The sequence below is a fragment of the Malus sylvestris genome, chromosome 16, assembly GCF_916048215.2.
Source record: "Malus sylvestris chromosome 16, drMalSylv7.2, whole genome shotgun sequence".
In the NCBI taxonomy this organism is placed as follows: domain Eukaryota; kingdom Viridiplantae; phylum Streptophyta; class Magnoliopsida; order Rosales; family Rosaceae; genus Malus; species Malus sylvestris.
Window position 1 is genome coordinate 32,987,924 of NC_062275.1, and position 13,668 is coordinate 33,001,591.

At 37.5% G+C, this 13,668-nt stretch overlaps 1 pseudogene; it reads left to right on the top strand.

Annotated features, from left to right (window-relative positions):
• The first annotated feature begins 4,671 nt into the window (after window positions 1–4,671).
• LOC126606370 (uncharacterized) lies at window positions 4,672–12,870 on the top strand (annotated as a pseudogene).
• Window positions 12,871–13,668: the final 798 nt, after the last annotated feature.

Sequence of the window (13,668 nt, forward strand, 5' to 3'; positions counted from 1 at the left end):
TGATTAGACCTGGCATTCGTGTCGTGTTTTCCATGTTCGTGTCGTTTTCATGTCATACCCGATATCTTAACGGATCATGTTGTGTAATACCCGTTAAAATAAAAGGGTAAAATGACCCAACCCGAAATCGATCCGATAATATTAACAGGTAATATGACCCAACCCATTACCCGTTATGGAAAATATATTTTAAACCAATAAATAATCAAATGAAAAACATAAAACTAAATAAGTATATACAGATCATATTGTCACATCTAAAACATAAAAACGCATTTTTCTTTTAAGTATATTTCACTTACCTAAAGTCTTTAATAGGTTTTTAATTAATGTAGAAGTGTAAAAAAATATAGAAAAAATATATAAACGCTTGTAATGACAAGCTTTACAACTTTCATGAAGAGCTTAACTTCGAAATTCGCCATTATAATCATATAAATCATAGATCAAAATTTAACCGTTGATTGTTGTTTACATTTACGCTTCATTGTTCTCATCAAATTTTGTTTTTTCAGATTTTGTTTTTTGAAAACTTGATCTACTAGAGGATGCAGGAAGATGAACGGTTTGGATCGTTGATATTATATTCAAAGTTTTATGGTTAGTGAAAATATTGCTTGATGTTTATAAAGTTTCTACAAACTATATGACATCGACTCATATTTCAGTTAACCGTAAATATCAAAACGTGATATCAAAGATTTGAACCGTTCATCTTCTTACATCCACCAGATGATCATGTTTTCAAAAAAGAAAATTTTAAAAATGAAATTCAATAAGAAGAATAAAACGTAAATGGCAATCGACGGTTAAATATAAATTTAAGGTTTATGAATTATAGTGTTGGATTTCGAAGCTGACCCCTTCATGAAAGTTGTAAAGTTTGTCACTATGAGTGAATGTATATTTTTGTTTACATTTTTTACACTTCTACAATAATTATTATTAATTTTATTAATTTTACCCTCAAATAAAAAACATTATTTGTGAAGGTTTGAAGGATTTTAAAAATCTAAACGATAATGTAAGTGTAACCATTATCTACTCGTGAAGGAATAATGATGAATCACTAGTGTTTATATATTCTTTCACATTTTTCATACTTGTATGTATGTCTTTTTAGTTCTTACCGATACAATACTATATTAGTTTATTTTAATTTTGGACAACAACATGTTAAGTAAAATTTATCCTAGTAATGATAATAAGGAACTCTCATAATAAAAATAAATAATGAGTAAAACTTTTTTTTTTAATTTATATAGAATAATAATACAAAACTATATATTTAATATAGAATATATTGTATATATTAATATGGCTATTGTATTTTATAATAAATCTTTTAGTAATTAAACTTTAAAATTATCAAAATAAATGTTTTCTTAACGAGTCGAAACGGGTTACCCACGTGTTACCTGCGTGTATTGACACACCTGGTCCCGAAGGAGGGCATGCTGGCCGTCACGTGAGAGTGACGTAACCATTTGCACAGTTCGGAAGCTTAAAGATACAATTACTAAGATGTAACACTCGGGGGTGAGTCCTACTTTTTGTGAATTCTGTCAGAACACCGTTGGATTCCTCGTGGCCACCAAAGGTCTGCTAACTTGAACCTGGAAGGGCGAAAGAAAAAATTGAGTGGGTCAGTAAAACAATCTTTTCAAGACAAAACATTTCTCAAAACGTTGTAACCCCTCTCCGTAAAACTTATACTTTCCCAGAAAATAGCATATATACATATATATTTCCAAAAATCTCAAAACCCAAATCCTTTAACACTTTTCAAAAAGTATGCCATGCAATGATTAAAAAACATAATATGGATGCATCAATATAAATCAGGTGAAAAAACAAATCAACCGGAGACCCTGAAGTGGTCCTGTACGGTTGATTCTATAGCTCAAAATCCAATCCAGCCAGAGTCACCAACTGTGACTTGTACGGCCCTGCCGGAGTCACCAACTGTGACCTGTACAGCACTACTCTGCACATAAGTTGGAACTACCTATAGTAGTTTGTACGACTAGGATGGTGTAATAATACGCTCTAGTGCTTCTCTCATCAATCATCTGTGCACATAATCTAAGGTCACCTACTAAGCGGAACCACCTCTAGTGGTCTGTACGACTAGCATCTACTTGGATCCAAGGTGAGCGTGTGATGCGGGTGAATAACATAAGCACTAACACCGAGGGTGCAGGTTATGAGCTCTCAAAACAATCCACAACAATAATAAATAACTCACCTGATACTCACCTGTGCGTCCACATCACCATTTCATAAATATGCATCATATACCAAATCAAACATTTCATGTAATTCTATGCATGGCATTTCAAAACATACTTTCATTTAAATTCGATTTCTGGGAAAATCATCAAGTATATGGGTATATACAGAAAACAAAACTGCCCACTCACCTGGAGTTCGCCCTACAACTCCCTAGCATAACACATCAAGGCGTCATGATGATCAGCGCCTAGAACGAACATCAAACCATGCCTCAGAAATCAAATCGATAGAATATGAAATTCACATAACACATATCCACAAGGGCATTCAAGACTAATGCGAGACCCGTTGATCAAAGGTCAACCGTCGACTAAGTTCGACGGTAGGGTCATAACCCCACATAACTCAATCTGAAAGATCCACAACTCAAATTTCCAATCCATCACTTCCCAAGATACACATTAAGCTTCTAGAACAACGTACTAAAATTTCGTTATGATCCAACGGTTGGATCTCCGCCCATTTCCAAAACCAAGTGGCGGTTAACCTTTTATTTTTTGAACTTACAAATCCAATTCAGGAAGATCCATACGTGGATTTCCAATCCGTAAGTTCCTACATTCTTCAAATATTACATACTACTACGTATCAAAGTTTGGTGACGATCCGACGGTTGGATCGTTGATTCACCTTTTGGCCTAACCATGAATCGTATCGAATTTAAGTTCAAATGATCAACCAACGTCAAATCACTATCATAACTGAACTCAAGACATCAAATATAGCTTAAAAATAACATTGGCGGCCCACTGGCCACGTGTCACCGTACGCGCCGCAGTGGGTGGCGGTCGGCCGCTCCGGCTCGCCGGAAAATCCAACTATTTCCAAAAATTACCAAAATTTATAGAAATGAAGATCTCAATGAGTAGAACAACTTTCATACCTGTGGCCAAGGCCAATTCGTCCTAGAAATGCTCCAATTCCACCAAAACCGTGCGTAACCCTAGGTTTTGGGTGTTCTTGATTCGTCCCTAGTTCGACTCCAACGCTCCAACCACTGATTGGGCATTGTTCCAGACCTCAAGGGAAGTATTTTGGTGGTGGAAATTGGAAGGAATTGCTTCGGGATTGGGTGATTCGAAGCCAAAGTCGCTGCACCCCTTACTTGCGGTTTTCTCCATTTTCAAAGCCAAATCTCTCCAAATTTGAGATGAAATAGATAAAGGGGAGGTCATGGAGAAGTTTCCAAGTGATTTCTTGAAGCAATTCGCCGGAAAAATGGTGGAATTTCGACGGAAATGTGTAGAAAACCCGACGGGTCGCGCGCGGGTCGAAATGGGTCCGGCCGATCCCCTCCTTTTCCTTCTCCCTTCTTTCCTCCTTTCCCTGATTCTGATTGGTCCTTCCCTTCTCTCACTGTTCCGATTGGTCCATCTCCTCCTTCCTTGGTTGGGCAGCCAATCCCCCTTCTTCTTTCTTTTATTTCTGATAGGGCAGTCCACCTCTCTCCCCTCTCTAACTGGGCAGCGCCCAACCTTTAATTCCCCTTCTTAAAACTGAAATTCTACCACAAATAATTGAATTACTAAAATGTCCCAAACTTTAAACGTTAATATCTTCTTCGATATAACTCCAAATCACGAACCGCTTGCGCCCACGCATCCGTAGCGACGAGTACTACGAGGATATGTCAAGAAAACAAATCTTAGATGGCACGACACAATGATTAACCTCGAACAATGCGCGTGCCTCAAAGGGCTTTTTTTTTTTTTTTTTTTTAAATCCTTTATTAAAACTGTAGAAACTCTTAAAATCAGGGACGGGCTGTCACATGTATACCCGTTAAGAATCCATTCTTAACGGGTCACCCGATAATGACCCGATAAGTTATCGTGTTGACTCAAAACCCGTTATTTTCATGTCGTTTTCGTGTCGTGTCAGAAACTGCCGGGTCTAGTTGTGATCGTGGGACTGAGATGATCACAATGGTGTAATTTGTTTTTCACGTTTGAGTGTTTTGGTGTGGTTTTGTGATGGTTGTAGAGAGGAAGAAGAAGAAGAAGTTCGGCGTGGTTGAGGGAGAAGAGAGAGAGCTGCTTTTCTGATTGGGGGGGACAGAAAATAATGAAGGGATGGGATAGGTGAGAGTGAAATAATGAATAGAGGTGTACGGGATGGGATAAAAAGGAAATCGAAATCTATCCGAAGTAGATATTTTTACACTTTAAAATCTACACCTACCCGTACTAGTGTGTACAATTTAAATGCGATATCGAGAAATAAAAAGGAAAGCGATAAGAATAAGTCCACGTCACTTGCCAATAAGGGCATAATCGTCAATACACATACTCGGAGAGAAATTACATAGGAAAATTAGGGATGGATCGTCACAGTTGTGGGTGGATCATGATAGGTTTTGGAATATTGGTGAACGGAATGGGGTGCGTGTGGTCTCAGGTGGCGAAATTCGCCTTCTTTCCGCCATCTCCGCCGACCTACAAGATCTAGAAGGGGCAGCACGACAGCACGACAGCACCAACACGACGTTGTTGATGGCCGTTCTGCCTGTTAATAACTCCTTGGATGTGTTGTTGATTGACACAAAGCGGGGTGATGAGTCGATTTCTTATTATCTATTTTATCCTATTCTTAGTATATTTTGGTAATTATTTTGGTATAATTTTGATACTTTGCTTCATATTTTCAACATAGGACATTCGACTTCTTCCGGAGCAAAATGTGCTCAAACAGACGAATTTTGGAGTGATTAAAATTGGAGGATGTTCTTGTGTCTCTTGGCATGTTTGTGTCAAAATTTCGGCAATTTCTATGAAGCGGTTATTTTATGGCACTTAAATAAAGGAACAGTGCACGTTGTTGGAAAGTAACGTTTTAGGGCTTAAATGCAGTTTTTGAAGCCCAAGATAATCTCAGATGGGTTCGTGGCCTTCTGGACAAGTGTTTAGAATAGTCCAAGCTTTAAATCTAGCTATTTTGGTCCAGTTTTGGAGCTGATATGTGTCTAAAACGTGGCTGTGAAGGATTTTGGGCGAATTTCCAAGTTAATTTAGGATTATGTTTTCTAGTCTTATTCTAAGACCTTTTACTAGGAGGATTGAATTAGAGTAGTTTAAATAAGCCTTTTTGGCCGGCCCTAGGGTCTTCTTCTTATGCAATTTTTGGGGAGAAGATTTGGGGCAAAGCTTAGAGATTTCAAGACTTATACTTTCAAGGTGTTTTCATTCTTTTTCTATTTCAATAATGACTTTGTGATTTTTATTATGAATATGCGTAACTAATTCTTTTTGCTAGGGTGAGGCCATGATCCTTAGCAAGAATATGTAGTTTCTTTTTAATTTGCTTATGAATTTATGCATGCAAGTTTTGAGTTGTTAATCACCGGTTAAAACTATTTAATTGTCTTAGTGATTCGCGACCATTAGGATATTTAGAAAAGTAATTTGATGCAATTTTGGCCGAGAGCTGTCCCTAAAATTGACTAAGGCTTCTTGTGGTTAATATGTGTAACTTCTTAAGATGAACGACACGTCTTAAGGGTTATATGATTGTTCAAAGGGTTTTTACAAAACTTAATGAGTCTTGCATGTTCACATTCGATTTGGACACCACGGACGGGTTACATATTAGATATACGTTCTATGTTGGAGGTTCCAAGCAGAATATACTCTAGGAAAACCTAACCTTCAAAATATGCATGTGTAATTCATAAGTAATTAAAAGAATTACATAGGATTGTTAGGGTGACGGCAAAACCCTAGTACTTTCTCACTTGAAATTCTAAAAATTGTTTCCTTCTCCTTCTTTAAAGTTGTAGTTTTTAAGTAATCTTTTTAAATAAATTCGTTTTTCTTAATTTAGGTCATTAGATCACCTCTTTCAAAAACTTTGTTTTAATTAATTAGTTGAGAATTGATTTCGCTTTGATCTTTTTAAATTAATCCTTGTGGGAAACGATCTTATTTGAGCCAATTATACTACAATAATTTTATTTCTCTTGCAAGTGTTTTAAGTATTTTTAATTGTTTTTGGTAAAAATCCTCACCGAGGAACAAGATTGTTGCTTTTTATCTGCAGAACCCTTAGAGCAGTTCCACCGTTGCTAAGGCACCCCTGGGCTATTCACTATTTAATCCACTCAGTGAACAGTAAATGCCCTTAATGAACAATAACTGCATTTTGCATCTCTACCCTTACATTGAATAGCTCTGACAATAGGCAATAAAATATTAGTATTTTTTTTTAAATAATACAAAATAATTTTATTTGTAATTTTGGATAGAATTTTTAATCGATCTCGTTGTATCATTTTCTATTACTTTTTTTTTTCTTTTCACATGTTGCAGCACACTTCCAAAACCTTTGTTTTTTTCACATGGTGCCGATGAACCATTCCAAAACCTTTTTTTTATTATTTTTCTTCTTCTTTTCCCATGGTGCCAACGCACCATTCCAAAAGTTGTGTGTTTTTTGTTCTTTCCTTTTCAAGCTCAGCAGCTCTCTCTCACTTTGAGCTCTGGAGGCAGGGCCTCGGATTCAGACAACATCAGTAGCCAATCCGTGCAAAAATTCACAGTTTTTCCTTAGTTAAAATCTCTCTCTCTCTCTCCCAAAAACAAATCCCAAATCGTGCGATCTGGACGCGCGAGTGGAAGGAGGGAGATCGTGAGTGCGTGGAGGCGAAGGCATTGTGGGGTGCGGGAGCAACTGCGGCGGAGGAGAGACTGGATCTCTTCCATTTATCTGTGGGTGTATCATCAGTCTCAACGTTGCACTCCGACGAGAGCTGTTGAATTCGAAGCCAGAGTTTTACATTTTTTTAATTTTTTATTAATATTTTATATTTTTATTAATTTTATATTATGGCTGATGTCTTCCTGACGTCAGCCCACATCACATGACCTCCTGGCTCTTGGCTGACAATTCCTGCCGGGCCTCGACTGTTCCTGGGGCTGGCATACGCTGGACCTTATCCCCCGGGCTATTTGGCTCTGTTCCATCCCCAGTCCGCCGGTAATACACCACGGTGGAACTGCTCTTACGCCCTCCTCACTCTGCTTTACTCGCATGACAATGCTGCTGACCTCGGCCAGCTCTATGACCTCTTTCTCCAGCTCAACCTCTCTCTGCGGGTCAATCTCATTGGGTCACTCTCTCTCTCTCTCTCTCTCTCTCTCTCTCTCCACTTCTTTTTTCTTGTGGGGTTTTCATTGCAAACAACACTTGAATCATTTGCTTTTATTTACTGCCTTACTTTCCTGCAATCAAATCAAATCAATTTATTTCTATACATTTGGTAAATAAATCTTTCTTTTGGGGTTTATATCTACAGCTATTACCTTTTTTCTTTTCTGTAGAGTCATTAATTTGTTTTCTTTGGATGGATGGAGACGCAGCAGCTTTACTTTTTTTTTTTTTTTTTTTTTTTTTGGTTCTGTTGGCATTTTGTTGCTTGCCTTTCCGGCACTTCAGATATATGATGTATCAATATCATTGGGTTTCTTTCTTTTTATCTCTGAGTTAAAAAGGGAATTATTTTCTGTGATTTTTATTGATGAATTATCTGCATTTTCTTGACCAATCATCTGTGATTTTTAACCATTATTCACGAGAGTTGATGGAATTTTTTTGATGCAGGTATGACTATTCTGGCTATGGAGCCTCTACTGGCAAGGTACTACAATCGTTTTATGTGAAAATTAATTTACATGTTCCACCTTGTTATTCAAGTCATATGCCAACAGTTTGGGATTCATTTATCCTCGAGGAATCGGATATAACAATAGTTCCAAAAACAGTTCGGGATTCATTATCTTTCACGCGTGGTTTTAGCTGATACCATCATTAGTATGGCCAAATTAGCTAAATGTTGCATGGTTTTACATATCTACATTCAATTATTTATATTAATGCACATATGTGAGCTGATACCATCATTAGAGTGTGATTGATCTTCTGGATTTTGTTATTTTCTTTGGAAATTATGGTTTCTGTCCTTATTATTGATCACTTTACGTGCGCGCTCACTATGTTAGTTCAGTTGTTCTAATTTTGCTTGTCATCTTATAAAATCTAGAATAACACATATTCGTTGACTGTTTTTCAGTACAAGTATTTACTTACGTTTTTTCTTCAAATGTAATCCAGCCTAGTGAAACAAATACATATGCTGACATAGAGGCAGTATATGAGTGCCTTGGGACCGAGTACGGAGTTAGCCAGGAAGATTTGATCTTGTATGGGCAGTCAGTTGGAAGTGGACCAACACCGCACTTGGCAGCTAAGTTACCAAGGCTGCGGGGTGTAGTTCTGCATAGTGCAATTCTTTCCGGGCTAAGTTGCCATGTGAAATTCACATTCTGCTTTGACGTTTATAAGGTACGGATTATTTCTTGGGTAATAGTCTATTAACTATCGACTGTGCCATTTGTAACTTGTTATAATGATTCACTAATGTAGTGACGTCCTCATAGACTGTCAGAGCAACTCACTGAAGCTCGTTCTGTTCCTATTCTATGCTATTCGCTATTCTGATGGTGTGCAGAACTTCAATAAAATTAAGAAAGTGAAGTGCCCGGTGCTAGTAATACATGTAAGTATCTCTTGTCTTCTTGTAATGTTTAAAAATTATAATGCTCAAAGATCCCTTTCAGTTTTACATTGTTTTTGTCAGTTCTACCTTGTTTCTGTCAGTTCTAATTGAAATTATATGAAACAAAACCATGTGAATGCATATTGTTCATATGCCTAAAACTCTAGTAAGCTAAATAGTTCTTAAATGCCTAATGAAGTTACACTTTCCTTCCACTTGAATCTCTTCATGCGTTCACACCATCATTTAATTGAAAACGAAATTTAGTATGTATTTCCGTACCTCGCTGATCCCATGCCATTCAGCTGAGTACGGACCTTTTCTTCCCTTCAGTAAAATATGTCAATTCTTCTCTAGCATATTGTAATGTCTTCTTCCCAGAAACGCAACACTAACTGCCCTGTTTTTGGAGTTCCCGTAGCACCCTATTTGTCTGGTCAACCACTTTTCTTACTAGTGTGGGACTCTTCCTGTATCGGTTGTTCAAATTGTTTGGTATAATCTGAGCTTCTGTCTTTGTGCGACAACCCTTGATTTCAAAGGAAAGAGTATATCCTTAAGTTGTACTTCAGATTTCTACCTCTTCCTCGTGTATGAGGCTTAATTTCCCGGTTGCAAGCCTGATTGAAGGACGTTGTATTATAAAAACGTAGCTCCTTCAGCAATGCACTGAAAATAAAAGCATGTTTGCTATCCTTCTTGGATCCAAGTATTTTTGTTTCTGAAACCAATGAGTATTAAGTAATTCAATTAGATTCATCATTTTTTTTTAAATTATAAATTATTTTCAAATGGAATACCAAACAACCTCTAAATAGCTTAGGTAGAGCCACCCCCAATTAGTCGATATTAAAATGTTTTTCAGTTGAGTTTGTGGACATCTTAAAATGCATTCATGTTTAGTCGTCGTTATATGGGAGATAAGATAATAGATTTGATTGGGAACCCTAAAATATTCAATACCAACAGAGCTTTGGTTGCAGATACGATGCAAGGGTCTGATACTGGCATATAGGATTGTCGTCCTGGTAATATAAAAGTATCAGAGAATGCATGGGAAGTAGAAAATTGTTGGTAGAAATTATGTGCATGGCTCTCAGCTAACTGAAGTCGCACGAAACTTTCTCCTGGGATAAATAATAAGTTGATTAGGGGTAGTGGGACAATTTGAGTGCATGTTTGTGCATCATTTAGTATGCCTTCCTGAGCAGGCATTTAGTTGGTAGGTAGCATCAATGAAACTACTATGAAAGCTACGACTTAAGGAACTTAGAAATGGAGAGTACTTGCAGTTAGGCACATCAAACATTCAGGGTTTTGGGGGGTATAAGTTGATAAAATCCGATTTCGTTATGATTTGTGAACAATAGTATATTAAGTGCTTGATGAAATTTGAGGACTTAAAAGAAGGCAAAGTGGGGACAACAACAACAACAACCAAGCCTTATTGCATTAAGTGGGGTCAGCTATACGAATCCTACAACGCCATTCCGCTCAGTTTTGCATCAAATCTTCCGTTAGCTCCAAGTACTTCATATCTTTTCTTATAGTCTCTTTCAAAGTATTCCTAGGTGTTCCACTACCCCTTTTGCCTTGAGCCTCCAACTCATAGTCGCATCTTCTAACCGGAGCATCTGTAGGTCTTCGGTTTACGTGTCCAAATCATCTTAACCTATTTTCTCTCGTCTTATCTTAACCTTGGGGTTTTCCAGATTAAGTCCAATTTCTGGTCTCTACACATCTGTTCATATATAATTGTTGTTGGCTCGCCATTGGTTGATTCCTTTATTTTTCTCAGCAACTATGTAGTCTCTGATCCCTGGCCATGTGTTAAATTTTCTTTATTCCTAAATTTCTTCTCTACGGATTTCCTTACATTTTCTCTTTAGAATATGCTAAAAACTCGATGAAATAACCTAGCTTCTTAAGCACTGAAAAACATGTCCAATTACTCTTCCTTTCCGTTTGCTCAATGAGAACTGTTGACTTGAGTGGAAATACTTGAAAAAGAGCTTTTCAAATCACTAGCAGATTAAACAAGCGAATTTTTGGACCTTTTGGCATCATTTGTTAGAAATGATTGACTTGGATACGTCTATTCACTATATTGAATGCATTTTGGATGACAACCTTCATATTTTGTTCAAGTTGAAGGTTACTCGGGAAGAAAAGATATCCCTACTAATCCCCACAAAAATGGTAGGATTAAAAGGGAGAACTTTTGTCTATGCGTAACCTTCAATCCGGACAAAATAAGGAAAATGTCATCCATTTCTTCCTTCAAAATGCTTTAAATATAGTGAATAGTCTTATCAAGCCAATCCTCTCTAACAAAAAAGGACAAAGTTTAAGATTAGAATGGCATGCCTATTTGGGCCTTTTCTCTGTGGTTCTATTTTGATCAGAAAACTATAACTTGTTTGTCTAATCAATTATGAGTGTCCAATGAAGAAGGAGATGCTTCTATGTGTCTTACTTTATTGATAATATATAAGGAAAGTGCAGTTGGAATGATGGAACCGTAGGAAAGTAAGTGGTTCCGTACCTCATCAGAAAGGCCCGTTAAGACAACTTGGAGAGGATCCCAAGCGGGAAATATGCTGGGAAGAACTATGATACTTAAGCAAGGTCCATGAGTCTAAAAGTCACCTCCAGCTAGCTGGATTAGGCTTTGGGTTGTTACAACGTATATATTCTAGGTACACTTTGGTTAAGCAGATGAAATTATGGGAATGCAAGGGGTACGCTATCGACTTAGCATAGAGGTGCAAGCATCTGGTTTGTCCCCAAATTTGCTGAGTATTTGAAGGGTACATAGAACCAAAGCCGTTGTATCTATTAACCCGTGTTATTGCCCAACATTTAACAATGGAATCAGATTTAAGACCTGTCATCGTTTTGTGACTTTTTCCACCCTTAGTGTTTTTTTGTCCCTCCCTCATACATTCCTCCACTGAATTTTCTTTGGTTGTTTACCATTTCTGTTTTGGCTCTCTGGTACATGTTCACAATCTTGGTACCTTTTAAAGTAAGTTTCTCACTATTTGTGTGCTGGCATGTGATTATCCGACAGTTGCTCTAACTCAAGGAAAGGGATCCTCTCCGGATCCCTTCCACCTGAGCCACCTGAGCGTAAAATCCGGGCTCTTGAAATTTGATCCAAAGGTTAAAGTTATTATAACTTTTAATGGGGCCCCCTGTTTTTAACTGTTGGATCAAATTTCAAGGACTTGGATTTGTGGCTCAGGAGGCTGAGATGAAAGGGATCCAAAGAGGATCCCTTTCCCTAACTCAACTAAACTTTATCTGATTTTGTTTTCTTATTATAATAACTTGAATGTGTCAAAAAAAATTCATCTACCAGGGTACAGATGATGATATCGTGAATTGGTTACATGGTAATGCGCTGTGGAAAATGGCAAGGGATCCATATGAGCCTTTGTGGATTAAAGGAGGTGGGCACTGCAACTTGGAGCTTTACCCTGATTACATCCGCCATCTTTGCAGGTTTATCCTAGGAATAGAGAACATAACCACAGAAATTCGTCTAAAAAAGATTCGACAGAATATGCATTTGCAGAAGAAAAGATCATGTGCAATTTGTGCAAGCATGTGTTGTAGAATAAAACTCTACCAACCTAAATGCCCTGAATGTTCAAGACTGAAAGTGTCTAAAATTTCCTACATGCTGGAAGCCTAAGTGCATAAAATGTAGTTGGCGACCCAAATGCCCGAAATGTGCAGGACCAAGCTGCTGCTTTAGAAGCGTCACTGGCGATGCTGTGGTTGTGGTTTAAATGGGAAGCACGATGGCTGACGGTAACAACATACAGGTTGATGGATGCTTACACCCAATCTTTTGTGCAGTTTTGTTAGAAACAGGAGCAAGTAGCTGTCAGGTTTTGATGGTACAATTAATTGTTTCTCTTGATACTGCTCTTTTTATTTTAGTTTGGAATTCAGACATTATATGAACTTACTTTCGGATCAATGGCAGAGGGTGGCAAACTCGGAACCTCTTCAAACGTCAGGGAAGTTAAGTACGACTAGACCAAAAGGTAGTTGGTTATGTGTACTTTCTTGAGAGACATTCGGTGGGTGACTAACTTAGAACCACTTGAAATGTCGGGAAATTAAGTAGATCTAGACCAAAAAGTAGTTGGTTATGTGTACTTGAGAGATATCCGGAGTTTAATATGATACATTTGTTGTAAAATAAACCAAAGAATCAAGCAATAAGCAAAAACACAATACACGAAGTTAAGAGTTCCTTCAACATAGGAGTACTTCTCTAACAAATGAAGCTTTATTGAATTCCAACAAATACAAGAGAACTCACTAACTCAAAGTACTCTTAAGTATTCAAACTTCTACCTCTCAAACTCCAATACAAAACCTCTCCCAAAGCCATCTATTTATGCTATTAGATGCCGTGAGTTTTACACAAAATCCCGTAGAATATAGGAAACCAAATTCTATACTAAAACTGAATCCAAACCAAACTAGGAAGTTGTACTTAATGATGCCTTGTGTCCAGGATATACCAATCATACACCTTTCCTGATTCTTGTTCTAGTTTAGGCATGTTGATTTAATGCCATATCCAACAATCTTCACCTTGGTATAAAATCCATATCGAGGCATCCAACACAACAACAGTTTTCGTTGCTCCACCATTTTGCAAGATCAAACTTGCTTCAATTGCACCAAATTCAAGCAGTGCTCAAACTTGGTTGCATTAATCACCTTTGTCAACATGTCAGCTGGGTTATCTTCTATAGCAACCTTCTTGAGACGAATCTCATCTTCAGCTACCACTTCTT